Source organism: Macaca mulatta, chromosome 12 (assembly GCF_049350105.2).
Source record: "Macaca mulatta isolate MMU2019108-1 chromosome 12, T2T-MMU8v2.0, whole genome shotgun sequence".
NCBI classification, from domain to species: Eukaryota; Metazoa; Chordata; class Mammalia; order Primates; family Cercopithecidae; genus Macaca; species Macaca mulatta.
The window spans coordinates 80,070,011-80,096,874 of record NC_133417.1 but is presented as its reverse complement, the minus strand read 5'-3'; the positions used below and the strand labels follow the sequence as shown (position 1 = coordinate 80,096,874).

General features: G+C 38.1%; 1 protein-coding gene across 3 annotated transcripts in view; it reads left to right on the top strand.

The window, feature by feature from the left end:
• Positions 1-26,864, top strand: part of ATF2 (activating transcription factor 2) — a 91,587-nt gene that overhangs the window by 1,168 nt on the left and 63,555 nt on the right. For all 3 annotated transcript variants that reach the window (XR_003721316.2, XM_028830861.2, XM_028830859.2), the window contains exon 2: positions 14,250-14,360. The gene's annotated coding sequence lies outside the window, so the exon portion shown is untranslated. The remainder of the gene's footprint in view (positions 1-14,249; positions 14,361-26,864) is intronic.

Here is a 26,864-nt window from a genome sequence, read left to right as displayed (position 1 = left end):
ATTTTACTGAAAGAAATGTTTCTCTTAAAATTCAACACCTATTTTAAGTAGTGATGTAAAGCATTTCTTTACATGTACCTTCAGGTTTTCTAATGCTTTCCTGGCTATTATTTAACTGGTACTAAGGGATTGACTAATCCCTGAATTATAATGTGAAAGTTTAAATTTCTTAGAGGTTTTAAATTATGGAGACGTCACAATGCATGCATTTACGATATACATTTAAAATCAGAACAAAAACTGACTTCCTTTGAGCACACTTTTTGTCCTATTTGAAGAAACATGACCACTGGCGTTATCATTGTCAGTAACAGCCGTTCTAATCTTTATATAGCCATATAGCTTTGGTCTCATGAATCAAAATTATGAAGGTAAAGCTTTATAAAAGCTTTTTAAAAAGTAACACCTACAGGTTTAAGTGCCCTGAAGTGCAAACACAGAAACAGTTTTATCATGTATTCATTTTTTTTCTTACTCGAGGAATCCACCGTAAAAACTTTGTTTCAAAATGATAGGAACATCCTTGTAAAATACGTTTTAAAAATAGATATCCTCTGAAGATTAAGAAAGTTCATGGATCTTTAAGGCCGTCAGTAGTTGCGTAATAGTTAAGAATCCTCGTCTTTGTAAAATAATTTCTAGGAATCTTCCAGATTTACCGTGATGTGTAAAAGAATTTCTGAGAATCTTCCAAATTTGCCGTGATGTGTATGTTGCCTTTCCAAGACGTTTAATCTTGCTTTGAGAGAATGCTACTGCCATTAAGTTTTAAGAAATGATTTAAAATGTAATATCGTGGAAATTTAGAACTTAGATGTTATGTATTTTAATTGTCAGTAAGGAAGGAGCTTTCAGGGACCTTTTGTGTGTGTGTGTAGGGTATATAATACCTTCTGTAGCTCCGGGTGCATTTCCTGAAAATCCTTTTTAAAATACCTTATCCGAATGTTTATTTCGTATTTGGGGCACTATATTATTATTAGTTAAATATGTAACCCAGGAATTCCTGCACTTTTTTCTTTGGCGTTGTTTTTTATTTTTAAGCTTAGATAATAGAGGCTGGGCGCGCGCGGTGGCTCATTCCTGTAATCCCAGCACTTTGGGAGGCCGAGGCGGGGGGATCACGAGGTGAGGAGACCTTCCTAGCTAACACTGTGAAACCCCGTCTCTACTAAAAGTGCATAAAACTAGCCGGGCGTGGTGGCGCCTGTAGTCCCAGCTACTCAGGAGGCTGAGGCGGGAGAATCCCTTGAACCCGGGAGGCGGAGGTTGCAGTGAGCCGAGATCACTCCACTGCACTCCAGCCTGGGTGACAGCGAGATTCCGTCTCAAATAAATAAATAGTAGAAATGGTTGTCAGCATTTTAACAAATAATGGGGGTGGAGGTACTCTTTATTGGTATTCAGGATCTGAAAGCTCTGTGAGTATGGTTGAAAAATATTCCATACATCAAACATCTATCTATAGGTAGCGTTAACTCTTCAAAGAATAATGTACATTTTTTCTACCCAACTTTTTGTATTTTGGAAAACTTGGGTTTTAATGATACATACATTCTTGTCTGGTAAATTGTTAGATCATGTTAGATCAGGTAAACAGTCTCACCAATGTGTGCTGTTTCTACTTATTTTGTCTTCAAGCTCTTCCTTCCAATATGAAATATGTCTATAGGTAGGCATTTCTTTATCGTTTTTATTCTTACTAAAATGTCGTTGGAGAAGATAAAGTAGTTGAAGTCTCCCTTATTAAAACCAGATTTTCACCAGAACCTCTTGTTTAAAATTCAGTGAATAACAATAATTAATATTCAACTGATTTTTATAAAAGTCAATGCCTATAGCACTTGTTGGGTTATTTTGTATAATTAAAATGTACCCTAAAAAAATCCCACCTTAGGCAGTATGTGGTGGCTTATGCCTGTAATCCCAGCACTTTGGGAAGCTGAGGTAGGCAGATCAACTGAGGTCAGGAGTTCAAGACCAGCCTAGCCAACACGGTGAAACCACGTTGGTGGGTGCCTCCAATCCCAGCTACTGGGGAGGCTGAGGCACGAGAATCTCTTGAACCCAGGAGCAGGAGGTTGCAGTGAGCCGAGATCGTGCCACTGCATTCTAGCCTGGGCAACAGAGTGCAACTGCATCTCAAAACAAAACAAAAACAAAAAACTCACTTGGTATTGTTGTAATCTGGACTTTAGTATTTGTGTTTATCTTATACTCACACCAATTCCTCAAGGCTAAGAACTTGTCTAAAATGCTGCATGTTCTCTTTATGTAAGTTTTAATGTTGAAGTAGTAGGATAGTAATCACCTGTTTATGTTTGAAGGAAAACCCCACGGAACATTTTATTTCCTTTGTTATGTTTCTCAAGGTTAAAAGGTTATATAGTAAGGTGTAAGATCGTTTCATAAAAAATCAAGGAAATTTGTGGATCTTTAAGGCCATCAGTAAGTGTATTTTATTTTATTTTATTTTTGAGACAGAGTCTCCCCTCTGTCTCCCACACTGGAGTGCAGTGGTGCAATCTTGGCTCACTGCAATCTCCACCTCCCAGATTCAAGAAGTTCTCCTGTCTGAGCCTCCAGAATAGCTAGGGGTGCTATTCCTAGGGGTACACCACCATGCCCTGCTAATTTTTGTATTTTTAGTAGAGATGGGGTTTCACCATGTTGGCCAGGCTGATCTTGAATTCCTGGCCTCTGGTGATCCACCCACCTTGGCCTCTCAAAGTGTTGGGATTACAGGCGTGAGCCACCACACCAGGCCTGTTTTTACACACTATTTTTATCTTATAAATATATTTAATGTTACATATTATAAAATTATAAATAAATATGTATTCCTTATATATGTCTTTTCAATTTGTTGAGACTTTTTGACAACCTTGCTGACAACCTTGAAACTGGTGTATTCATTTTCACTTTTGAGGGATTACAGGCATGAGCCACTGCATCTGGCCTATTTTTATACATTATTTTATGCTACAGGTGTATTTAATGTTACATATTATATGATTATAAATATGTATTCATTATATATATGTTTTCAATTATTGTTGGCAACCTTGAAACTAGTGTATTCATTTTCACTTTTTTTTTTTTTTTTTGAGATGGAGTCGCTATGTCACCTAGGCTGGAGTGCAGTGCTGCTCTCAGCTCATTGTAACCTCCGCCTCCTGGGTTCAAGTGATTCTCCTGCCTCTGCCTCCTGAGTAGCTGGGATTACAGGTGCCCGCCACCACGCCTGGCTAATTTTGTATTTTTAGTAGAAATGGGGTTTCACCATGTTGGCGAGGTTGGTCTCGAACCCGCCTCGGCCTCCCAAAGTATTGGAATTACTACAGGCATGAGCCACCACACCCATCTTCATTTTCACTTTGAAGTATGTTTATTGATGGTTTTTTTCCTTGGCATTTTGACATTGACAGTAAAGAAGAGATGTAAATAAAATGTTTTGGGGGCTTTGCCTGTTCACCCATATTTGCATTCTGTATCTTAACAAAGATAGTGGTTCTCAGCCACTTTTTTGCCTTTCTACCCAAGGAATAGAAAATACTTCCAACAGTAGTAGTGGCTTATTACCGTAGAGATTCTCAACAAGATTGGTAGGGAAAGACAGGGAGAAAGAATTGTAATTGGCAAAATAACCATATGGACTTTGGTTACTTTTGTAATATATAGTATTTTTATCTATAATATTGACCACAAATTTATAAATATATTCCCTAAATATTCTTTAGTTTGCTAGCAGAACTGAAACCTTTGTCATTCCAATTTTTTAGCTTTGTTCCAATTTTATAGCTTTGGTTTTTCTAATTTTACTGTTTGGACTAGTATGTTTGCTTTTATTTATTAAACGTGTGTCGGAACAATTTTTTTTATGTATCAACTTGTTTTGCGATACTAACATAATTGTGTTCATTATTTTTGTTTTCTTCTAGTTTGTGCATATATATTACAGTTTTTACAGAATTATATCAAATAAGTTTTTATTTTACTTTTATTTTTATTTTACTTTTATAGCATTATATTTTTCCATGTTGTATAACCTTTATGATATTTGTTACTTGATAGTTGAAAAATAAGTATTAAATTTGTACTAAATGTCTGACAGGAAAATAATAATAGTTTTCAGTTTATGCCTATTTTGACATTGAATTGAACATCTCTGTGCATTTATCTTTTTCTTTTATGAATTGTTTCTGTAGGATACTAATCTCAAATGAATTACTAGTCAAAAGATACAAATGTTTCTGCAGTTGCCAAATTTTTGCCTCCCCAAAGACTTGAGCAAGTTTACACTGTCAGCAGAGCATGAATGTGTTTGCTTTGCCATAATTTTGTGAACTTTGGAGTTATGATTAATAAAGTATGATTACCTAATTGGGAATTATTGCTGGGAATAAGTTGTATTATTTAGCAGTTTTAAAATTATTTAGTAGGCCATATCGTACTATAGTTATTTATCTACCAGTGATCTATGTGATGCGACAAATATTGTGTATTTCATATTTTCTGACATTTTACTCTTTGTTTCTCTTAAAGTTTATCAAAACTTTTGACAGCCTAGTAACAATAATTCTTAGTTTTCATGCAGTTTTATGTGGTTTGTACATTGAATATTTTAATGCTAGTTTATAAGAGTTAATTTCTGGGCTGGGCGTGGTGGCTCACGCCTATAATCCCAGCATTTTGGGAGGCCGAGGTGGGTGGATAACCTGAGGTCAGGAGTTCAAGACCAGCCTGGCAAATATGAGAAAACCCCATCTCTACTAAAAATACAAAAATTAGGTGGGAGTGATGGCGGGTGCCTGTAATCTCAGCTACTCGGGAGACTGAGGCAGGAGAATTGCTTGAACCTGGGAGGCAGAGGTTGCAGTGAGCCAAGATCGCGCCAGTGCACTCTAGCCTGGGCAACAGAGGGAGACTCTGTCTCAAAAAACAAAAAAAAGAAAGAGTTACTTTCTGAGCTATACATTTCATAGGAGTTCTGTCTTATGAATGTGTCATTATGATTAAGATTTATAATGACAAATTCATTACCATATAGGAAACACTTGGAATAAAAGTATATATGAGTATATGATAGGCAAATTGACTTGAGTTTTGTCTCTGGCACATAGTAAGTATGTACTCAGTATTTTAGGATAGTTATTAAAAGCCAGATTGTCATGGGTCTGCCACTTACTAACTGTTACCGTGGGTGAATTATATAACCTCTCTCTGCCTCAGTTTCCATCTCTTTAAGGAGAATAATTTAACTCATAGTCTTGCCATGAGCATTCTTGTAATATATATGCAATACTTAATACAGTATCAAGAACTTAATGAGACTCAGGATATGTTGTGGGAATTATTATTGAAGTTCATTCAGAAATAATCTAGCCTAGCCCTCCAGGCATGCTTGTGCTGTAGCTTGAAAGCAGTACAGCAGCCATCTATTTGGTAGATTTGGCAACAAAGTTGTTTTTCCCTAGGAATTTATAATTTGTGAAGGAACATACCACCTTAGAATTTTCATAAATTCATTTGAGAGAATGTCTCATTTTTTTTGTTCCGTGTGTACCCCGTCTCAGACTTTTCCTGTATCAAATTCGTGCAGTATAGCGTATCCTTCTTTTGAGATGATAAAATTATGATACTATGATTTTCATAAAATCCAATTATCTTTGTATTTTTGAGACAGTCTTACTCCGTCATCCAGGTTGGAGTACAGTGATGCGAATAAGTCTCACTGCGGCCTCCACCTCTTGGGTTCGAGAGATCTTCCTACCTCAGCCTCCCAAATAGCTGGTACCGCACTTGCATGCCACCACACTTCAGCTAGTTTTTAAATTTTTGTAGAAATGGGGTCTTGCTGTTGCCCAGGCTAGTCTCAAACTCTCAGGCTCAAGCAATCTTCCCATCTCAGTGTCGCAAAGTGCTGGGATTACAGGCTGCTCCCCGCCCCAGCTCTCCTTTTCTTCTACTCCACCAATCCCATTATAAACATTCCAGTGAAACCTTTCATTTCGGCCGGGCACGGTGGCTCAAGCCTGTAATCCCAGCACTTTGGGAGGCCGAGGCGGGTGGATCACGAGGTCAGGAGATCGAGACTATCCTGGCTAACACGGTGAAACCCCGTCTCTACTAAAAATACAAAAAAATTAGCCGGGCGTGGTAGCGGGCGCCTGTAGTCCCGGCTACTTGGGAGGCTGAGTCGGGAGAATGGCGTGAACCCAGGGGGCGGAGCTTGCAGTGAGCCGAGATTGCGCCACTGCACTCCAGCCTGGGAGACACAGCGAGACTCCGTCTCAAAAAAGAAAAAAGAAAAAAAAAGAAACCTTTCATTTCTCCTTCCCCATAGTGGAATTGAGATTATGATTAATATACTACAGTCCTAAAGTTGTTTTGAAGTCTCTGCCAATTATACAATTATAACTGCACTATCAGTTTTTGGCCACAAAGTTGAATATCACTTAACTTACTTGAATTTTGACATACTTTGAAAACAGAAGAAAGAGGTGAACTTGTCATTGTTTTCATGGGTATAGTACGTAACCCATAGTCTTATTTTATTTCATTTTTAGAGACAGGGTCTCTGTTGCCCAGGCTGGAGTGCCGTGGCGCCATCTCGGCTCACTGCAAGCTCCGCCTCCCGGGTTCAGGCCATTCTCCTGCCTCAGCCTCCCCAGTAGCTGGGACTACAGGCGCCCACCACCACGCCCAGCTAATTTTTTTGTGTGTGTGTTTTTAGTAGAGACGGGGTTTCACCATGTTAGCCAGGATGGTCTCAATCTCCTGACCTCGTGATCCGCCCATCTCGGCCTCCCAAAGTGCTGGGATTACAGGCGTGAGCCACTGCACCCGGCCAGGTACTCTTATTTTAAATTACCCATTTAAAATATCCACTTGGGTTCCTGTAAAGATGGCCTCAGTTTCCAATGTTCCCACCAGACGTTTGCTTCTTGCCCTAGGATCTGGAAGCTTTAAGGCACTCTTATTTAAATTATCCATTTAAAATATCCATTTAAAAATTATCCATGGATAATTTAAAATAAGAGTTTGAGCTCCAGGAATTCAAGACCAGCCTGGGCAACATTGTGAGACCTGGTCTTTCAAAAAAAAAAAAAATTAGCTGGGCATGGTGGCATGTGCACCTGTGGTCCCACCTACTCAGGAGGTTGAGGTGGGAGGATCACTTCAGCCTAGGAGATCAAGGTTGCAGTGAGCCATGTTTGTGCCACTGCACTTCAGCCTGGGTGACAGCAAAACCCTGTCTCAAAAAAAAAAAAAAAAAATTCCTGAATTCATAATACTTTAGTCTTGAGAGGCAAATGAAGTCCTACTAGGTCATGGCTACAGGTTTTCAAACTTCTTGATATAAGTTTGTTATCATGACCACATTGCTATTCCCAAGGTGATCTCTAGGATCATTTAAAAAATGTATGAAGATAGTCATGAATGTACCGAGTGTTCGTATCCTGCTTCAGTTCACCTTGGCTGTGCCTACGTGATGACAATTTTTTTTTTTTTTTTTTTTTTGAGACGGAGTCTCGCTCTGTCGCCCAGGCTGGAGTGCAGTGGTGTGATCTCGGCTCACTGCCACCTCGGCCTCCTGGATTCAAGAAGTTGTCTGCCTCAGCCTTTGAGTAGGTGGGATTACAGGCACTTGCCACCATGCTCAGCTAATTTTTCTATTTTTATTAGAGAAGGGGTTTTACCATCTTGGCCAGTCTGGTCTTAAACTCCTGATCTCGTGATCCACCCACCTTGGCCTCCCAAAGTGCTGGGATTACAGGCGTGAGCCACCGTGCCCGCCCCATGATAACAGATGTCTGACAGGGAATAAAGTCATGTCTACTGTCATTTGTGCCAGCATGCCCCTCTCCCTGCAGTGTTGGCCCCAAATCTTCCCTTTGTTTTTTTATGTTTGTGGGAAGGGGCCTCATCAGCAGCAATCATCAACCAATAAATAGGATCTACTTAGTGGTAAACTCATTGGCTGTTTAATTGGTAAGAGTCACTGGCCTGACCACACCACAGCGTGGCCACTTGGGTTCCTGTAGAGATGGCCTCAGTTTCCAGTGTTCCCCCCAGACATTTGCTTCCCAATCGAGAGGGGATCTCAAGACTCCTGACTGGTCGTTGTGAGCTCTCACCCTGCCTGGCTCTGTAGATAGACTGCATAGATACATGAAGTGGGAATGGGGGCCAAGGGCCTATTACTACTGTTTGGAAATACTTGCCTCTTATAGATCCAGCCTTAATGTTTTTCTGACATCCTAGTAATAGCAGATCCAGCACAAAGTGGATATCAGTTAATACTGTGAGGAGACAAAATAATGAGAATAGTTTTACCAAAGACAATGAAATATTGCATAATGTCTGCATTTTAATCATTGATTTGAGTGCATCTTTAGAAAACTGAATTTAACAGAAACCCAGGACATTGCTGGAAATTGTATGCCCTTTAGAAATTTCGTGTGAGTTTTTATACAAATGCTGTTTTATGAAAATATTTTATATAAAATTTTGCAAAAGTAGAAAAAAAAATACCCTGTGTCTATAAGGTAGTGCTGCTTTTGAAGTCGTGGGGCACAAGTCCATCTTCCTGGTACCTTACAACTCTTCTTACTGTATTTTCTGTTCCTGCCTCATACATTACCACCAAAGATTGATTGTCTCACAATTTTTGTAGGTCAGAAGTCCAGGAGAACTCAACTGAATCCTCAGCTTAGGGTCTTACAAAGCCAAGATCAGTGTGTTGGCAGAACTGCATTCCTTTTTGGAGTCTCTAGGGAAGAATCCACTTCCAAGTTACTTTGGGTGGTTTGCTGAATTCAGTAGGTCTTTCCTTTCTTTTCGTCCATCTTTCTTTCCTGGCTATGAGCCAAGGCCTGGTCTTTTCTCCCGGGAGCTGAAGTGCTTTCCATGTGGCCTCCTCTAGTAATGGCAGGTCAAATCCTTCTCATGCTTCTAACCTGTCTGACTTCTTTTTCTGGCTGAATCTCTGACTCCGGGTGGAGAAAGTTCTCTGCTCTTGAGGTCTCTTGATTACATTCCGGGTAACCCAGGAATCTGTCTTATTTGGATCTGTAATCTTTTTTTTTCTTTTTTTTTTGAGACAGAGTCTTGCTCTGTCACCCAGGCTGGAGTGCAATGGCGTGATCTCGGCTCACTGCAACCTCCGCCTCCCTGGTTAAAGTGATTTTCCTGCCTCAGCCTCCCGAGTTGCTGGGATTACAGGCACCCGCCACCATGCCCGGCTGATTTTTGTATTTTTAGTAGAGACAGGATTTCACTGTGTTGGCCAGGCTGGTCTCGAACTCCTGACCTCAGGTGATCCTCCTTCCTCGGCCTTCCAAAGTGCTGGGATTACAAGTGTGAGCCACCACGCCCAGCAAGGATGTGTGTAGTCTTTTTACATCTGCAGAATTCCTTTTGTGGTGGAAAGTAACCTATTAACAGGTTCCAGGGATTAGGGTATGGATGTCTTTGGAGGGCCATTCTGCCTAGTATGCTTATATACTCCTGTAAAGGAACTTGATAAATTCTGTACCCTTGCACATTTCGAAGTTGATTCCTACAATTTTTCATCATTGAAATTGTTGAAAAAATATAATTTCTGTTTTTTCCAGATACACCACTTTTATAAGTACCTAAATACCATGGTGATTTGATGCTGTCATTGGTTTTAAAAAACCAGCTTGAATTAACTCATCTAACAGAAGTTTTCAGTGTCCCTTTTTCTTATTAAATTGTTTATTTTCTTTCAACTTCTCCAACATAATTTTATTTGAATCCAATGTATTTTAACGTTTTAAAATACTTTATTAATGACTCTATCACTTGTTTGTAGCAAATATACATTTAATTTTTAAAATTTTTTACTGATTTCTTCATTCGGAACTCCCTCTCTGGACAGTGCATTTTTGTATGGTATTTCCACAATGGAAGAGGTAATCATTAAATGAAAATTGTTATTCTTTCTGTCATTACACTATACAGTAAAGTATATCTGGATTCCTAAACACAAGGCAGAACACCGATTCTTAAAGCCATGCTTTGCCTTTAATAGAAATATTTGTAAGACAGGGAAAGCCAGAAGCTTGAGGGTTAATGGTGCCTTGATTAATGGAGGTTTTAAGGCACACTTATTTTAAATTGTCCATTTGTTTTGTTCCATGGAAGCTTCTACGACCTAGGGCAACTCATTCTAATAAGATTTGGGATGGGGATAGGTATGGATTTCTTGTGAAAAGTGGGAGAATGAGGACTCTGGGAAAGCAGACAGATCATCTTTGGGAAAGCAAACAAAGGGAAGATGAAGATACAGAAGTTGATTTTCTTAAAACTTGTCTTGCTCACATATCCCTTGGAAAGCCTTAGTGTATACCTTTAGTAAAACATTCCCCACTTTGTCTGTATCCCATAATGCCTCCTTGAAAGACTGTCCCCCTCCTGCCTGCCTCCTGTCCTCCCACAAGGACGGAAGCCAACTTCTCTCCACCACCCAGGATTGCCATTGCATCTGTTACACTCTTTTGAGTCCATGCCCAAGAGAGGATTAATTTTTTTCTCATACTAATGCCTACCTTTTGGGCCCTGTTTCTTCGCACAATATTTGGCTCTTACCAGGAAATTTGCCATTAGCAGTGTTTGCACCTTTCAGCAGAGATTCTGCCCGCAGGTTAGTGATATCTAAATACAGCCATAACAACATTTTGCTGCATAACAACATTTTGAGTCAGCAGACCACATATAAGATGTGGTAGCCATCATGATATAGTATAACACATTACTCATATTTATAGTGGTGATGGCGTAAACAAACCTATTGTGCTACCAGTTGTATGAAAGTATAGCATTTGTCTTAAGGAAAAAAATAGCACAAGTACGTACAGTATATAATACTTGATCAACAATGATGTTATTTAAATATACTTTTTAATCATGATTTTGGAATGTACGTTTACTTTTTAAAAAAAAAAAAAAGTTTATTTTAAAACAGCCTCAGGCAGGTCCTTCAGGATGTATTCCTCAAGAAGGCATTGTTATCATTGGTGATCACAGCTCCATGTTTGTTACTGCCCCTGAAGACCTTCTAGTGGGACAAGATGTGGAGGTGGAAGACAGTGACACTGATGATCCTCACCCTGTATAGGCCTAGGCTAATGTGTGTGTCTGTGTTTTAGTTCTTAACAAAATAATTTTAAAGTGAAAGTAATTTTGTTTTGTTTTGTTTTTTGAGATAGAGTTTCGCTCTTGTTGCCTAGGCTGGAGTGTAATGGTGCAGTCTCGGCTCACTGCAACCATCGCCTCCCAGATTCAAGCGATTCTCCTGCCTCAGCCTGCTGAGTAGCTGGGATTACAGGCATGCGCCACCATGCCCGCCTAATTTTGTATTTTTAGTAGAAATGAGGTTTCTCCCTGTTGGTCAGGCTGGTCTTGAACTCCTGACCTCATGTGATCCTCCCACCTCGGCTTCCCAAAGTGGTAGGATTACACATGTGAGTCACCACGCCCAGCCTAAAGATTTTTAAGATAGAAAAAAGCTTATTAGAATAAGGATGAAAATATTTTTGTATAGCTGTACTGTGGGTTTTTTTTTTTTTTTTTTTTTTTGAGACGGAGTCTTGCTCTGTTGCCCAGGCTGGAATGCAATGGTGTGATCTCGACTCACTGCAACCTCTGCCTCCTGGGTTCAAGTGATTCTCCTCTGCCTCAGCCTCCTGAGTAACTGGGACTACAGGCGTCCGCCACCACACCCGGCTAATTTTTTGTGTTTTTAGTAGAGATGGGATTTCACCATATTAGCCAGGCTGGTCTCAAACTCCTGACCTTGTGATCCACCATCCTCGGCCTCCTAAAGTGTTGGGATTACGGGTTTGAGCCACAGCACCCGGCCTAAAATCTTTTATACTATATTTTTACCGTACTGTTTCTGTGTTTAGATACACAAATACCATTCTGTTACAAATGGTAACAGTATTCATTACCGTAACATCCTGTACAGGTTTGTAGCCTAGGAGCAAAAGGCTATATCATCAAGGTTTGTGTGAGTATAGTCTGAAGTTTGCACAATGATGTTTTGGCTTACCTTCACATTTCTCAGAATGTATCCCTGTTCTTAAGTGATGCATGATTATATAAGAAATACTTGTACAATAAGTCGGGTAGTGGGGGTAAAGGAGAGGCTCCTTACATCTGTGCCTTTCAAGTTACAAAAAAGAATGTTATTTTTAATGTTGTTCAAAGTCTGGGTGATTATCTTAACATTGCATGTGTTAAGATATAAGCTATACAGGCCAGTTACAACTGGCTGTCTTACTTCCTTTTGCTTGAAATGACAATACCAGTTTGTCTTCCAGTTTTTTAGGGTATTATTAATGGCAAAAACCGCAACTACTTTTGCAACTGATCTTTTGTGAGCAGCTGCTGAAATAAGAACACAAATCTCTATACAAATAGGAAAACCTAAAGCCATACTTTAAAAAATAAACATTTCTCTGAAAGAAACAATTTGCAGAAATTTATCTTTACCAAGAAGATGTGGTCCTTTACAGTATCCCACAGAGCCATTTATCCTTTGAATTGCTGCTCCATTTTTGCAGTCCCTATTTTACATTTGTATGGCTAAATATCCTATTTGGGTCCTTTTTCCCTTAAGGAACAGCCTGTATATAAAACAATTTTGTTGCCGGCGTTGAAATGAGTTTCTAGTTTCTGATACAACAGTGTTTTAAACATATTAAACATTTAAACATGTTTCAAGCAATCTTGAAAGTGTCAGTAAATTCAAAGTTAAGTGCAACCCTTCTTTCCAACATTCTGCATAATAGGGAAATCTCCCAATACTTATATGACCTGGTAATGGAAACTCAGCACTGAGATAACGTAGAGCAAAGTGTCTTTCTCTTTGAATATTGTGCCTTTTCTTAATGCGGTTGGTAACTGAGCTTTGTGCCAGGTTCTTACTCATTCTCACCTTGACCACACCATTACTTACATAATGATTCTGAGCAGTCGTTTCTGAGTTTTGTAGACTGAGTATGTGAGTTTACCTTTCCAAACGACAACAATTTAGGTAGTTTCTTTGCTCTTACATTGTCATTCTAGTCTTCATATTCTTCCTTTCTTCTTTTGTCACCTATAGATTGGCCTTACATATTAAAGAAGTCTTTATGAATGTTAGTTTTGGCTCCTGACAGGACTTCTGCTTTCGAAAACTCTATTTAGTAGATTGCCAAGCCATCTCCCTGAGATATCCGGACATCTTACATTTTAGAATGAAATAAGTATGAGGACAGAAACAACTAATTGTCTGCCAATATTCCTTCTCTTCTTTTTTCTTATTGGTAGATGATCCAGTTCTTAAGCATATGGTGAAATAAAAGACATACTTCGTAGCCCCCTGATAGCTATGGTCATATGACTAAGTTCTAAACCATGAAATGTAAATAAAAGTTTCCTGTGAGATTTCTGAAAATTTTCCTTAAAGGGAGGCTATTGCTTATCTCCTTTTTCTCATCTTGCTGTCGGTTCAGCAGATGTGATGGCTAGAACTTGAACAGTATTTTTAAAACCATGAAGGAGAAGCCACATGTTGAGGATGTCAGACCAACAAAATATAAGGACCCTTGGTTCCAAGTGATCATGATTCTGGATTGCCTATGTTTTTTTGTGAAAGAAGTAAACTTCTGAATCATTTAAGCCATTGTTATTTTGAGTTTTCTGTCATTAACGGCTGAATCTAATCCTAACTGATACACATATTTTTAAAAGTCAAGCTTTTTCCAAATAAGCGCATAGACTGGGTCCCCTGGATTTTATTGTGCAGCAGTGACACAAGAAAAACTGTTAATCTCTACTCTAAAAATTTTGATGCTCAAATGCAGCACTGACATTTCACCTGTTATCTATGACTCCTCCTCTTTCATTTTTCTGCTTTCACCAAGGTTTCATTACCCTACTTCCATCCTCGAAACTTGATACCTCTAATAGGTGGTAATACCTCTAATAAGTGGTAATATACCAGGAGTTACGGGAGGCTACAGGATAAACATCTTCTGGAGCATTGACAATTTGGAGAGAGAACCTTAAGTTTTATATTGAAGAACATGTAATGGAAGGCAAAATTTATATGCATTTTTGAAATATTAAGAAAACATTTTTTAAAATTTTATGGAATTGAAATACAAGAGGCTATTAATTTAGATCCCACATGGTAATAAGTTGACTCTTTTCTGCCTCTCTTTTTCCCTAAGGATACTAGATGGAAACTTGAGAAAGGACTGCTTACTTGATTAGAGCTGCTTACTTGATAAGGCATTCCTGGAAGCAGAGTAAATAAAGCTCATGGCCCACCAGCTAGAAAGGTAAGAGATTTAAGCTTTTTAACATAAAAGTATTCTTTTCATTTTGTGATTATCTTTCAAATATTACCGAATTTAGTAGATGTTTCCAGACAGTTGTCTTCAGAATGCTAATGTCCTACCATATTGATAGTGTTTAGTAAAAAAAGATTTTGAGATTTAGCAAATTTGGAAATGTCTTTTTGGAGATAGAATGAATGTCAGCATATAAAAGCACAATGAAGACTTAGGTTAAATATTTAATTTTGTTTAACATATAGAGGTTCCTAAATTTATCTGACTAGGGACCCCTCTTTAGTAAAGGGTTCCAGTATGAAGGTCTCAGTTCTCCTAAGAATAATAATAGAAATTAATCTGAGGTATTTTGTATCTTTCAAAAATATTTTGGGCAAAAAGTTTACCCGCTCTAAGGCTGTACAAGCTAACTAAAATGTCAAATTTATTTGCTTTCTAATTGAATTATATCAACTAAGTTTGTTACCACAGTTGTCTCATGCTGATCAGAAACATTAATTGGAAGTTATACAATCCCTCCTACCTACCTTTATTGAGTATCTACTATGTGCCAGCTACAGAATGGTGATATTAGAGTGTAAAGTAGAATTTTTTTTTTAATCTCAAGCCATTTACAGTTTGGGGATGTAGCTTCTACATATGGAAGGAAAATACCAATTTAATAAATGTGGTCTGGTGTACAAAATCTTTCTAAACATGGTAATAGACTTTGTTAGATATATCAGAATACACAAGCAGATTGGCTTTTTTGTCACACCTGTATCTGGAGGTTCACATCAAAAGAAAAACTATGCATAAAAGTATAGTTATTCTAATTTTGACAAAAATTCGGAAAATAATTTAAATCTATTAATACATTTGTATATTTGAAAAGCAAAAAATTTTAAAGCAAGTATAAAGTGGAATGGGTGATAACACTTGATAATTTTTTCTTACTCTCTGATACGTGCATTAAATAATTTTAAGCTGCTTGACTAACTTAAATTATCAAGTTTACTAGAAGCAGTCATCATAAAATATAAGCTCCATGAGGTCAGGAACTGTGTCTGTGTCATCGTACCCTGAAGTCTAGCACATTCCTACTAGACTATTTGTGCTCAATAATGTTTATTGCATGTGCTTAATAATGTTTATTGACTGAACGATGGGGTAAATGAGAGATCCAAATTTGAGGGTAGCAGAGTAGTGGATGGAAGGAGCTCAGAAGTTAGTGGTGTTGACTAAGAAAGGGATGGATGAATGGGAAATGGATGATATAAGGGAGGAGACTGATTAGAAGCCTACATAGCTAGAGCCAGAGATTAAGGGGAAGCCTAGGACTGGTTAGGAGGCAGTGGTCAGTCCATGCAAGGGTCTGGAAACAATGTTAAGCATTTGAGACTATCCTGTGAGCTATTTTTTTTTCCATAACTGATCCTTTACTGTCATTTTGATAGTACTGCTTTAGTTCAAACCATTATTCTCCCTTGAACTTAGCAGTAGCTTGTGCCAGTTTTCTTTCTGTTTTTTCTTCTTATTGTTGTTTAGATTTACCTCTTATTTTTGTTATTTTTTGCCAGTATTTTATGCATAGTGTGCTGCCCTCTTTAATCCATCCTCTACACTTTTATTAGTGATCTTGCAAAAATCCTCCTCTTGATTTAGTTCACCTACTTAAAATGTTTCAGTTTCTTACAACACAGTTGGACAAACTTTTTCTTTAACGGGGGTGTGGGTGACTGATTGTACATATTTTAGGCCTTGTGGGAACCACATATGATCTCTATTGCATAGTCTTCTTTGTCCCCACCCCCACCTTTAACAATTTTAAAGTGTGAAAAACTCAGCAGTTTGATCCAAGGCCATAGTTTATATAACCTTGGGGCAATGGGAAGGGAAAGAAGGATGGTGGAAGGGCAAGTAAGGGTGGAATCCAAACATTTTACCATGATATTAAAGGCGTTTCAAGATTTCGATGTCTCTTTGGTCTTACTCTCTTAATCTTCTATCCTGTTGATAAGAAGAGTGAAACTCTAAAATATTTGAAGAGATTTATTTGGAGCCAAATATGAGTGGCAAGTGGCTGATGACACAGCCCAGGAGACCCTGAGAATATGTGCCCAGGATGGTTGGGCTACAGCTTGGTTTTATACATTTCAGGGAGACGTAAGACATCAATCAATACATTTAAAATGTGCATTGGTTGGGTCCAGAAAGGTAGGACAACTGGAAGTTTGCGGGGTGGGGTGCTGTGCTCCAGTTCATAGGATTCAAAGATTTTCTGATTAGCAGTTGGTTGAAAGAGTTACTATCTAAAGACCTGGAATCAATAGAAAGGAATGTCTGGGTTAAGATAAGGGGTTGTAGAGAGTAAGGTTTTATCATGCAAGAGAATAGATTGTAAATGCTTCTTATCAGACTTAAAGAGTCCATTCTATCAATCTTAAGGTCTCCCTGTTGATATTAATGTTGGGTGCCTGAATTTCAAAGGGAGGAGGGTATAGTGAGTCATCTAGGACCTCCACTTCCCATCATGGCCTTAACTAGTTTTTTGGGTTAACTCTGGAATGCCCTGGGCCAAGGGAAGGGTCTATTGGTTGGGGGGCGTAGAATTTTATTTTTGATTTACAATCCCACGCTTCAGCTATCAGAGGGTCTCAGAGACTCCTCAGTGGACTCTGCTTTATTGTGCCTCAAGATGCTGTCTCCTCTTTATGAAATATCCCAGAATGGCTGATGCCTCTTGCTTTGAGAAAACTCAACTCAGGCATTACTTCCTTTGGTAGCATTTCAGGGCCCTCTCCAGGATAGACTAGGTATTTAGGGAATAGAAACTCAATCAGATAAATTCAAGTAAAAAGAGGGTGAGACTCATACTAATGGTGCTGAAGACTCTCAGATCCAGTCACAAAACATAGTTGGGTGTCACAGAAACTATTTTCCTTCCTCTTGGCTGCGTGATTTCTCACCTCTGTTTTTCTGTGCCTGCTCCATTCTGGCTTTTATTAGTTTTTTTGTCAGTAAGAACATGACAGAAAATGTCTACCGGTCCTAAAATATGATCTTGAATCTCTGATGCTCACCTCTGTGTCACTGATTGTTTGCTTTCTGCAGATTTCCTGAAGAGGTAGTCTGATTGGCTTAACTTGATCAGTATCTCCCCTAGTTTACCTGAGGCAGATATGTCAGGATCATGGATATATAGGATTACCTGTTACTGCACTGTTGGCAAATCAAGCTCTCTAAGAGGGGAATATGAATGCTTTGGAGAGATGACCAGCTCCAGTTTATTCTTTATGTTCCCATAGCATGTCTTTATTATTATATGTATCACTGAATTACTATTTTCACTTTTTTTCTTCCTTACTAGTCTGATTTTAAGGGCAGGGACTATATCTTATTCTTTTTTAAAAAATGTGTATGTATTTTCATAAAAACCATGGTAACATCAAGCAACTGTTATTCTTAATATGATATTAGATACAAAATAGGCAGTGAATTGTTTTCCAAATAAATTTTATGAAGTAAATGATTTGTGTTGGAAATGTTCGGAGTGCTATATATTATCTATAACATTTAGTATTACCTGTATTTTAGAAACTTGTTTGGAAACTTGAGTACATGCTTAACAGGTTAAGAGTTTGCAACATTTATAGTTCTATAACCAACTAAATAGAAGATCAGTCAAATTCACATTTTAGAATCCGGATATTTCTAAAGTCAGTCACCAGAAATGTGCTTGCTCCCTCCCGTTTCTGTAGATTGATTTAATAATAGCACTATTTTCTATGAAGTGAATTGCTTTCCTCATTTGTTTTTGATAGGGATGTAGGAAAATAAAATATTTTATCGTGTGAATCACTTCAGTGATATAATTAAAAATGATGTGGGAATATTGATACTACAGCCTAAAGCATCTTCCTCTTCCTTAGACTTAACCTACATGTCATATTTTAAAAAGGGAACAAGACGCTAACAGAATAAATGATTATATAATATCACCCTTTGATTCTTCAGATTTGTAAATTGTTCTACTGTAGTATGATTTTACTTGCTCTTAACCTTGCATTATGGAATGTAGTTTTTCTATTCTTTGATATATGTCATAGCATGAAAATTATAAACAAAAAGCAAGCAGAGAGTTCTTAGAGAATAAATATATCTTGTAGTGTTTTTTTCATGACTACTGCTACAAACTGCATGATGTTAATTATACAATAGTTATACAGTACTCCCCCCTTATCTGTGGAGGATAAGTTCCAAGAGCCCCAGTGGATGCCTGAGACTGTTGATAGTACTGAGCCCTATATATGCTATATTTTTTCCTATGAAGTAATGAGCAGGTAGCATATATAGCCTGGATGTGCTTGACAAAGCGACGATTCACATCTTGGGTGGGATGGAGCAAGAAGATGCGATTTCATCACTCTATTTAAAACAGCACACAGTTTAAAACCTATGAATTGTTTATTTCTGGAGTTTTCCATTTAATATTTTTGGACTGCTGTTGACTGTGGGTAACTGTAACCATGGAAAGGGAAGCTGCAGGTAAGTGGAGGACTGCTATATAATGAATTATTACAGTGCATATTATTTACATACAACTTAAACTCCTTCTGTAAGTTTTTTCCTTTTTCATTTTTTACTTCAAAACTCTTTAAGAGTTCTACAATAAGACATTCTCTTACAAAATCACAGTATGTCCACGAAAGTCAGGAAGTTAACATTGGTATATTGCTACTATCTAATCTGCAGGTCACATTTAAGTTCTTCCAGTTGTTCTGGCCTAATTGTACTTTATAGGAAAAGGATTCAGTCTAGAATCTCAGGTTGCAATTACTTGTTATGTTGCATTGGTCTTTTAAAATCAGAAACAGTTCCTTAATGTTTCCTTGAATATAATGACTTTGGTGCTTTTGGAGATTATTATGCCAGTTATTTTATAGAGTTTACCTCAATTTGGGGTTATGTAGTACTTCTTCATTATTAGATACAGGTTCTATATCTTTGGCATGACTATTATAGAAGTGATGCCGTGTCTTACTACATTCTATCAGTGGGACATAATTTTATTTTCCTTATTTCTAATGGGGTTAAGTCACATCACTTGATTAAGGTGATGTTTGCCAGGCTTTTGTGCTGTAAATTACTTTTGCCCTTAGTAATTAAGCTGTATAGGGAGATATAATACTTTGAGATGATATAAATATCCTGTTTCTTATCAGACGTTCAGTTTATTCCTTTATATCAGTATGGGTTCATAGAACCCTCTTTATTCACGATGTGATCCAGTACTATCATTATTTATTTTGATCATCAAATTATCCCAGATTTAAGTCCTTTCTTACCTTCTGGCCAAATCTGGCAGCAGTACAGGATGGCTCTTGAATATCTTGTGCCAGAAAGTAAGGAAGGACCTTCTTCTCTATTTCCACTACAAGACCCATCCTGTACTGCTGAATTAGAAGCAGGTAATTCTACAAGGAGCTGAGCTCCCTTTTGGTGGAGAATGGTATTTATACACTGTATTAGGCTATTCTTGCATTGCTCTAAACAAACACCTGAGACTGGGTAATTTATAAAGAAAAGAGGTTTAATTGGCTTCTGGTTCCACAGGCTGTAGCGCTGGCATCTGCTTGGCTTCTTGGGAAGCCTCAGGGAGCATTTACTCATGGCAGAAGGCAAAGCAGGAGCAGGCGCATAACATGGTGAGAGCAGAAGCAAGAAGAGAGTTGCAGGGGGCACACACTTTTAAAAAATCAGATCCCCCGGGTACTCATTCACTATCGCGAGGACAGCACTGAGCCATGAGGGATCTGCCCCAACACCTCCCACCAGGCCCTACCTCCAACATTGAAGATTACAATTCAACATGAGATTTGGCGGGAACATATTCAACCTGTATCACACACCAAAGTCTGGATGCTAAGTGTGCTTATTGCTTATTGGGGTTTCAGCGTTCCCAGGCCCTCTCAGTGGACACAGCTGGGGACATACATGAACATATATGCATGCATATACACATTAACATCTACATTTCTGTATCTTTATGTTGAGAACCATAAGTTACCACCAATATCTTCAAATGTCATCTAATACCAAGGCTCATTCTATATTTATAATTCCCTTCAACTGGAGTATGAATTCACTCTTACGTAGGACATCCTTGATATATTTACTTATTTGATCAATATCCATCTATTTACATAATTAATTGTCTGGTGCCATCAGGCACTCTCTTTTCCTCTCCATCAAGTAGATGTCTTCCTGTTTGGGTCCTGACACCCTATGCTGGACTAGTGCCACTCCTATCCTTTACTTTATGTGCATGCCTCCTTAGCCCACTTGGGCACTGACAGCTCACATCAGGCTGCCTTCCCTTTTTTTGTTACCCATCTGAGACTCCAACATTAAATGCAGGGCTGACCACCTCCTTCCCAGCGCAACCCTCAACTCATCTATCCTCCAGTGGACATCTTTCTCACTCTGCTTAGACTCAGACACTGCAGTAGGCTGCCCTCAGGTAGCCTGTCTGAGCTGCCTCCTGTGCAGATGCTCTATATTTGTTTTCTCTGGTGGCTTACCTTTTATGTGAATTTTAAGTTGGGAGATGCGTTTTGCTTGTTAATTTCTCCCATTTTCTTCTATTCATCTTTTCTTAAAATGTTTTTCTTTATTATTCTGTTTTCTTATTGGCATTTTTTAATACGTGATTCCATTTGATAATGAGCCTAATAACTCTAGAAATTCTAAAAACCTCTCTGTACTATTAAAAGTGGTTTACATAAAATTTCTGTATAGTTGTTCGTTGTAAAATAGCAGGAGAAATATTTTTTTCTCATTTTTGACCTTGAATAAGGTCAGACCTCAGTCTCCTTATTTACAAAATGAATAGTTAGGGCTATGTTAGGAAAACGACAAGGTGTCTGATCAGAAATTCATGTCATAAGAAAAAGCCTATACCCTATATTCAAGTGAAAGAATTTTAACATTTTATTTTTTTTAAATGGGTAAAGAGTCAGGTGCAGTGCCTCATGCCTGTAATCCTAGCACTTTGGGAGGCTGAGGCAGGAGGATGGCTTGAGCCTAGAAGTTCAAGATCAGCCTGGGAAACATAGGGAGATCCTGTCTCTACAAAAAATATAAAAAGTAGCTGGAGATGGTGATGTACACCTGTAGTTCCAGGTATTCACAAGGCTGAGGTGGAAGGATTGCTCGAGCCTGAGAAGTGGAGCCTGTAGTGAACCATGATCATGCCACTGCACTCCAGCCTGGGTGACAGAGCAAGACCTCATCTTGAAAAAAAAAAAAACGGGGACTGGGCAGAGGAGGCATTTTACATAGAAGTATAAATGACTGTTATATATATGAAAAAGTTCAACCTCATTAGTGTGTCAAGATATGCAACTTTAAAATTAGTTTTTTTACTAATATGACAAAAATGTTAATGGTATCCACTGTTGGTGTTGGTATTGAGAAATGAGGTCTTTTTCTGCTGGTAAAGTAGAAATCAATACTGTATATTTGGAGGGCAGTTTAGTAATATAAATCAAAAGCCTTAAAATATGCCTTTGCTTTGATATAGCAGTTTCACTTCTAGAAGTTCATCGTCTGGAAATTATTACAGATATTGCACAAAGATTTGTCCCAAAGATATTCATTGATGATAAAAGCCCATTAATAATTATATGGTGGAGTACTATATAGCCATTAAAAATTACATCTACTATTTAATGACATTACTATTTAATTATATGGCAGAATTTAGATAACTGCATTTTAGAGGAAGTTATAATACTATTTATATATTTTTTCTTCTTTCATTTTCATAGTGTCATGTTTTTATAATTTATAAAGTTATATATCACCATACATTGACAAGACTAGACTTTGTACTCTGGAATGTTAACAGTAGTTATCTCTGAATGGTAGTATTCAAGGTAACTTTTATTTTCTTCTTTTTGCTCTTCTATATTATTCTTGGAGCAGATTTAAAGTTCCTTACAATGCCTTAGTTCATTAGGTGTAGTTTAGTTTATATTATCAGGACATAACAAGTGACCTCCTTCTGAACGCCAGTGAAAATTTCAGCTTTTAGCCAGGCATGGTAGCATTGCCTGTAATCCCAGCTACTTACTTAGGAAGCTGAGGCGGGAAAATCACTTGAGCCCAGGATTTCAAGGCTGCAGTGAGCTATGATCATGCCACTGCACTCCAGCCTGTGTGACAGAGCAAAACTCTGTCTCTTAAAACACTCTCTCTCTCTCTCACTCGCTCTGTCTCTCGCTCTCGCTCGCTCCCTCTCGCTCTCTTTTTCTGTTTCTGTCTCTCTGCAGCTTTAGGGTTTTTTAGAATTATGTAAGATTGATCACTCTCTCTCTCTCTCTCTCTCTCTCTCTCTCTGCAGCTTTAGGGTTTTTTAGAATTATGTAAGATTGATCATTTATACAGGATACCTAATAGTAGAAATTGCTATATGTTGTAACAAACAAAATTGAAAGTAGAATTTAAACAAGTATGGAGTTCTAAAATAGCATGCTTTATAGCAATAAAATAGAGAAAATATGAGGAGCATATACGTGTTTGTATGTGGAACTGTCTTAGAAAACTGGAAAGAGGGCCAGGCACAATGGCTCAGGCCTGTAATCCCAGTGCTTTGGGAGGCCAAGGTATGGATCACTTGAGTTCAGGAGTTCAAGACCAACCTGGCCAACATGGTGAAATCCCTTCTCTACTAAAAATACAAAAAGATTAGCCGGGCATGGTGGCGGGCTTCTGTAGTCCCAGCTACTTGGGAGACTGAGGCAGGAGAATGGCGTGAACCTGGGAGGCGGAGCTTGCAGTGAGCCGAGATTGCGCCACTGCACTCCAGCCTGGGTGCCAGAGCAAGACTCCATCTCAAAAAAAAAAAGAAAAGAAAAATATGTTGATAGTTCTGTATTGGTTCTACAAGAACCACATACCTAGGTGAAATTTTTAAGTGTTGAAAATAAAGCTTCATGTTGTATTTAATTTGGATAAAATGCCCGGGGCACTTTATTAAGCCCCTGCACAGTAGGAGTCAGAAAGTTGCCATTTCAAAGCTGGAAATTATGCTGCGTTTTTATAGGATGTGAAATGAAGAATCCAGCCCATGGTGGGATGGGAGGAGGGAAAAAAGCTAGAGTGAGTTTCACTGACTTAAGTAATTAACAGATGTCATTTATGAATGGTCAAATGGTCATTAGCCCTGGTCTTTGACTTCATGCAGCTGTGGCAGGAAGGTTATTTCATAAGCCTTGAAGTTCATATTTTAAGGATATTTGTGTATGTGTGTGTGTGTGTTTTGTTTTGTTTTTCCTGAGATAGGGTCTTGCTCTATCCCTCAGGCTGGAGTGTAGTGGCAAGAGCATACTTCACTGCAGTCTCAAAATCCTAGGCTCAAGGGATTCTCCTGCCTCAGCCTCCTGAGTAGCTAGGACTACAGGCACATACTACCATGCCTGGCTAATTTTCAAGTTGCTTTTTTTCTTTCTTTTTTTTTTTTTTTATAGAGACAGAGCCTTATGTTCCCCAGGGTGGTCTTGAACTCCTGGTCTCTGATCCTTCTGCCTCAGCACCCCAGAGTGCTATCATTACAGGTGTGAGCCATTGCGCCTTGGGGAGGATTTATATATTTTTAAAACAGCTCAAGATATCCTTTTAAAAATAGTTTTTTGAGGTATAATTGACTTATAATAAATTATACATATTCAAAGTATACAACTTGATACGTTTTGATTTATACGCATACACCCAAAAAACCATCACCACAATCAAGATGATAAATTTGTCACCCTCAGAAGTTCTCTCATGCCCCTTTGTGATCCTTCCCTCCCACTCCTTCTACTCCTGTCCCTCGGCAACCAGTGATCTGTTTTCTGTCGCTGTGGTTTTCATTTCCTAGAATTTTATATAAATGGAATCGTACAGTATGATTTATTTGACTGTCTCCTTTCACTTGGCATAATTATTTTGAGATTCATCCATTGTTGTTGTATCAGTAGTTTTCAAGAAAATCTCTTTATTCGCTTAAGAATGCCATTGTCACTTTGAACCAAGTTATTAGGAAAAGAAGAGTGTATCTAAGATGCAGTCTGATTTGGGACTTCTAATCTTTGGCATTTTCGCCTAGCTGATTTTTTTTTAACCCACAAGGTATTTTAAACATTCCAGAATGAAGACACTTTTTCTTAGGTGTATCTGTGCAGTGTGACTGCTTCATAGTTACCTCTATGAAATTAAAAATTATTTGTTACTTAAATTTATTCCTGATGTATTTTGTTATTTTTTTCTTAAAGAGGGAGTTATATTATTTTGCTTTTTACACACATTGGTATGGCACTTTAATTTTAGCTTAACTTTTTGGGCATTTTGCTTTAACCTTCATTTTACTTTATGTTCACGAGTGAGTATATTTCAGCAATTTACTTAAGATGTCTTCACCAGTATTGAAGAATTGGAATGGAAGTATTTACAATTTGCTGAGAAACAGGAAAGTCATGTTTTAGATTCTTCATAATATTTGAACTTTAGTTTACCCAAATTTACTGGTCTCTTTAATAAAAATCATCTGTTTACACTTTTCCTGATTAAAAGGGTGGTGGTATTTAATGTAATCTATTTCTTTTTTCTTTTTTCTTTTTTTTTTTTTTTTTTTTTGAGATGGAGTCTCACTCTGTTGCCCAGGCTGCAGTGCAGTGGCCGCCTCCCGTTCAAACTAAATTTGAACTTTAGTTTACCCAAATTTACTGGTCTCTTTAATAAAAATCATCTGTTTACACTTTTCCTGATTAAAAGGGTGGTGGTATTTAATGTAATCTATTTCTTTTTTCTTTTTTCTTTTTTCTTTTTTTTTTTTTTTTTTTTTTTTTTTTTTTTTGAGATGGAGTCTCACTCTGTTGCCCAGGCTGCAGTGCAGTGGCCGCCTCCCGGGTTCAAGCAGTTCTCCTGCCTTAGCCTCCCGAGTAGCTGGGATTTACAGGCATAAACCACCACACCCGACTAATTTTTGTGTTTTTAGTAGAGAAGGGGTTTCACCACGTCAGCCAGGCTGGTCTCGAACTCCTGACCTCAGGTGATTCTCCTGCCTCGGCCACCCAGGGTGCTGGCATTACAGGCGTGAGCCACTGCGCCTGACCATGTATTTCTTTAAAACCTTGGAGCATAGAAGTTGGTAGCCTCTCCAAGATGCAGAGTTATTATTTCCATGTGAAGTAAATGTGGACTTACGCATTTTACAAATTACAGTTTCTTTTTTAAAATTTTTTGGAATGTACCCAACTGATATAATTTCTTCTAACAATTTAACAATCACTCTGTGCCTGCTGTTAGCAAGTAAGATACTGTGCAGATATAATGATGAATAGAGACAGCCTTATAATTTTAATAACAGTAGAAATAATAGAACTGCAACTGCCATTTTATCCAGTACTCATGTGCCGAGCATTGTGCTGTATACTTTGCATATACTATTTTAAAATGCTTACGACAACTGTGAGGTAGGTGATACTACCCTTGTATTATAGTTGGGGAAACTGAAGCACGAAATTATTTAGAACCTTGCACAATATTTTATAACTTACGAGTGGCAAAACCAGGTTTTGGAGCCAATTCTGACTCAAAAGCTCATATTCCTTTGGCTATGTTATGTTTCTTCAAGAAGTAGTAGGCAGTAGAATGGGGTGGGAGAAGCACAGATTATATAATAGATGACATTACAGAACATAATGTGGATGCTGTAAGCAAAGCATAAACAACATTGTTCATGGGAGAAATTTTTAATCTGGATTATGGGGAAGGTATCACAAAGGAAGTGTTATTTGAAGTGGGCCTTGACAGTATAATATCAAAGAAGGCAAACATTCATTTGGGAGGGTATATTTTAGGGAGAGCTAAAATAATATGCAAACTGAGGGTGATTTTCAGAGAATGGCAGGCAGTCTGATACTGTTAAATGGGCCATGGTGTATTGGAAGTAGCACTTAGAAGGAAGTCAGATTAGATATAAATGATAGCTAAATTTGTATCTCTCAAAGTATACCTAAAAGGTTGAGTCTGTAGGATTTACTAAGTGGATAATCAGATTTGTATTATGGCATTCAGTGATAGTTTTGAATCTTAATTTGAGGTTGTAAGAAAAGGAGCTCTGAGTTGGATGCTTGATTAGTTAATGTAAGCCCCATCACTATCTTGGAAACTCCATGAAGACAGGTAACTACCTTGATTTACCAGTACATCCCCAGCATCTAGCAGGAAGTACTCATGCCAAGTACCAAATGGAAACTCAGGAGCAAGGAAGATAAATGTTAGAAGAAGAGTTAGGAGAAATCAAAGAAGCCGATTTCTAAAAAATTTTGCCTAGAACTTTCCTGGGTGCTTTTCTTTTTTTTTTTTTTTTTTTTGAGGCGGAGTCTCGCTCTGTCGCCCAGGCTGGAGTGCAGTGGCGCGATCTCGGCTCACTGCAAGCTCCGCCTCCCGGGTTCCCGCCATTCT